Genomic DNA, 3,907 nt, shown 5'->3' with positions numbered 1-3,907 from the left:
TTTTGTTGCACATAGTAATTGTGTAGAATAGCAGTGTCCAAGATACCGTTGTTGTTTTTTGTTACTGTTTCCGTCAAATAAACGTGTATGTATTTCTAAATATTTTTTAAATAATGCCATCATCACATGTATAGTGCTGTTTTAAATTGATATTCAAATAAAGCAGTTTCTTTACCAGCCATCGTTGTTGTCGGGGGGGAAACCTTGTATGTCCAAAAAAACAGGTGATCTATAAGCTCACACTTTAACTAATTTTGTGTGACACTATTGTATGATGAAGTAGGGCATTGATTTACCAAACAAACTTACAACGTTGAAATATGTAGGAGCTTTCTGCTATGATGATTGTCTCACATCAAAACCAGGTCAAACATGAGACATAATGACAAACATATAACAGTGCGAAACCACAAGAGGGCAGTAGAGATTCTTCTCATTTCCTCCCAAAATGTCTGCCATGGCCCTGATGTAATAAAAAATCAGCATGAATCTCGCATAACACTCACAATGTCTGAACAGAGTGGTGAATCAGAATCAGCTTTATTTCACATCACAGGTTTACAGAAGTAAAAAAAAGTATCGTTATTTCCATAGAGGTGGGAGGCGCAAGCGGGTTGTCTGTTATGTAATAACACATTCATTAACACATCTCAGTCTTACAGAGAAGGAATACCTATCTATGAATTCACATCACAATGTGCATATACACAGATATATAGGCCTACAGTTTGAAGGTGGGAGGAGCAGGAGCAGAACATGAGCAGTACCATTCTCGCTGTTATTTTGCATTTCCTCCACTCACATTATTTACAATACAAACAGCCACACTTCAGAGATACATAGGCTCCCCCCATTGAAGGAATTACAGAGTGTAAGCTATAAAATGACAGGGAGACACCCAGAGACATGTCAGTGAGGTTTGCAATATTGAAGCAGGTAAGACACTGAGACACCGCTTGTCTTTTAGTGACATGTAGCTGGGAAAGAGTAACTTAACCTCTTTAAATGATGGTTCAATTGTCAGCAGCTGACATTTTGTTGAGTCATTTTCCAAATCGTCACGTTGCTAAACAAAAAGTCTTGTTTTTAAGTTTTTCAGGAAAAATTTAAAACTGATCCAAAACAAAACTATAGGATATTTCTTAATCATTTCACCCAAAACATTTATAACAAATTATGACTATTAATTTAAAAATAACACTTTCTGTTAGTTATGTAACATAAGAGATTTAAATAGGTTTAAATATGATTAAACTTGTTTTTTTTTGGCCTCAGTCACAAAAACAAGTGACTTGGGCCAAAAGAAAGGCCTATTTTGGCCTAAGTCACACTGACTAGGGAGATAGGCCATTATACTAAAAGGGGAGGGAATAGCATGATCCTTTTCAATTAGGATATAGGAGATTTTACCAGAGGTGGCCGGTGTCATCAGGAGCTGACTTAGGCAAAAATATAATTTTCCTCAAAAAATGACTTAGGCAAAAATAAAAATGTCCTCAAAAAATGACTTAGGGCATTAGTTTAGCAAGGTGACGAAATGAAAAGGTAAAGACAATAGACACCGACGCACTGTCGTAACTTGCTCAATACTGGTTGAAGTGTTATTAATATATGCAATGTTTTTTGTCAAAGACCTTCCTCAGGCATCCCAGAGACGTATCAGTGAGCTGGTCCTTGGTGAAGGAGCTTCATAGACTGTCTTCATACTTCCTCTGTGTCTCCAGAACTACATCAGAATTTCAATATTGAAGCAGGTAAGACACACTGCACACATTGATCTGAGAGTGTGGGCCACCATGGAAACAAACAAGCCCTGGGCTTTTTTGTGTTTTATTAAAAAAAAAAACACTGATTTGTCTTGTCTTTTAGAGTAATGTAGATGGGAAAGTGTGACCTCTTTAATTGATGTTAGTTTATTTATTACGGTCCATTTAACAAACATGAACACAGACAGTGCCAGCAATCATTCAGTGGTCAGTATGTCTAAATGAAATTACCAAATCGTTTTTGTACACACATTGCTTTTTTGTAGAGGAAGACAAATCAATATCCTACAGACTGGGGACAAATCCAGACTAACAGGTGTCTGAAAGAGGTGTCTACGTTATCTCGAAAGGAACATGATTGTCCATTCCAATAAATTAACCCTCTACCTTTGTGGTACAAATTATGCTATAATATGTCCATTTTCAATGGCAAGGTGTGTCTTCTTATGCAGTATTGTTGCAATAATACTCCTGTTCTTTCTCTCTTTCTCTCTCTAAGAAAGTAAGAAACAACCTCAAGACAGACATGAGTGCAGACTTAAGCACAGGTGAAGGTATATCTCTGCTGTCCGGCAGGAAGCAGCTAACTCCAAAATGTTCATTTTTCAGGAAATGAAAAAAAAAGTGGAGTTAGGAGGTTTTGTTCATCATTGATAAGAACAACTGAATGGACCTCCAAGCTCACAATGAGGTTGGAGGTCAAAAGGGGGTGGAGCTTGGATTCAGCAAAACCAGCTAACTCCGATGGACTTTGCTGGTTTAGCATATTTTTTTAGGATCTATTTGGAGTTAGCTGGTTTTGTCAGAAGCGCTTTTTAATGCTTTTCATTGGTTTAATTTTTTTTTACCAACTCACAGACGTAAAGGGTGTTCAATGGCACTGATTTATGGAAAAAATGCAAAAGCATCAAAATGGAGTTGGTTTCTGCTGAACAGCAACGACATAGTGGCATTAAAGCATATTTTTGGAAACCAAATGTCTATAATCCATAACCATGTCATTTTAATCCACCAGCTAATGATGAAGAACTTCGGATTGTGTTGGTAGGGAAAACTGGAGCTGGAAAGAGCGCCACTGGAAACACCATCCTGGGTCGTAATGCTTTTACATCCAAGTTGTCGTTTGTATCTCAGACAGAGACATGTGAAAAGGCCATAGGTGTAGTGGATGGTAGAAAGGTTTCTGTAATTGACACACCAGGTTTGTTTGACACTATTGACCATAGATCAAACCCTTACGGAGATCAAACAGTGTATTTGTTTTGCTGCTCCTGGTCCCCATGTGTTCCTAATTGTGATCCCACTGGGATCAAAATTCACAGAAGAGGAGCAGAACACTGTGAAAATGATTCAGGATGCATTTGGCCAAGAGTCAAATAAATACACCATGATTCTGTTCACTCATGGTGACATGCTTAAAGATCTAGCAGTTGAAGAAATGTTAGTGACAAAATTACAAATGTGATCAGCAAATGTAAAGATCGCTATCATGTCTTCAACAACAACGAAACCGCAGTCAGATCTCAGGTCACTGAGCTGCTGAATAAAATTTAGTTGATGATGTTGAACAATGGGGGAAGCCATTACACCAATGATATGTTCCAAGAAGCAGAGATAGCAATAGAGGAAGAGAAACAGAGAATTCTTGAAAAGAATAAAGAGCAGAGACTTTCATGTTCAATCCCCTGATATCAGAGAGAGGCCACACTGTGCTTGGTGGACATGAAGTGCATTGCAACTGCGCTCTTTTGACCTTGGTTGCGAATGCTGCTTCTATGTTCATAAATGCGTGTCTTTAGCGCCCTGTTGGTCTTATATCCTAGTCCAACATATCCTAGACCTAGACCACATGGGCACTTAAGCATTTATATAACATGTTTGGTTGTGCATGTTCTAGTGCCCTTAATATCGAAATATTTCCCCTTGAATGGGTGCGTAAAAGTGTGGCTCTTTAGTCAAATTCCTGTGTGTGTCTGCTTTGGAGTTGGGTTCTGCTTGCTATGACATCACAGCAGACATGGTTGGCAGGCTTTGGTGCAGGACTGCACGGGTCCAATTTTGAGAACCCGCGCCCGCCCCGCCCGTCAATACTCAGATCCGTAGACCGACCCGTCACCCGTGATTATTTCAAAATACGAACC

At 38.9% G+C, this 3,907-nt stretch overlaps 1 pseudogene across 1 annotated transcript in view; it reads left to right on the top strand.

Moving 5' to 3' along the window:
- The window catches only part of LOC308085220 (GTPase IMAP family member 9-like), a 49,983-nt pseudogene extending 46,528 nt beyond the window's left edge, over positions 1–3,455 (top strand). Inside the window, exons 2-3 of the transcript in view lie at positions 1,725–1,754; positions 2,782–3,455. The product of the transcript in view is annotated as a GTPase IMAP family member 9-like (transcript). The remainder of the gene's footprint in view (positions 1–1,724; positions 1,755–2,781) is intronic.
- Positions 3,456–3,907: the final 452 nt, after the last annotated feature.

This window comes from Gymnoscopelus braueri (genome assembly GCF_963280865.1).
Source record: "Gymnoscopelus braueri genome assembly, chromosome: 5".
Lineage (NCBI taxonomy): Eukaryota > Metazoa > Chordata > Actinopteri > Myctophiformes > Myctophidae > Gymnoscopelus > Gymnoscopelus braueri.
Note: the sequence above shows the minus strand (reverse complement) of the source record. Positions and strands in the feature narration are given on the sequence as shown.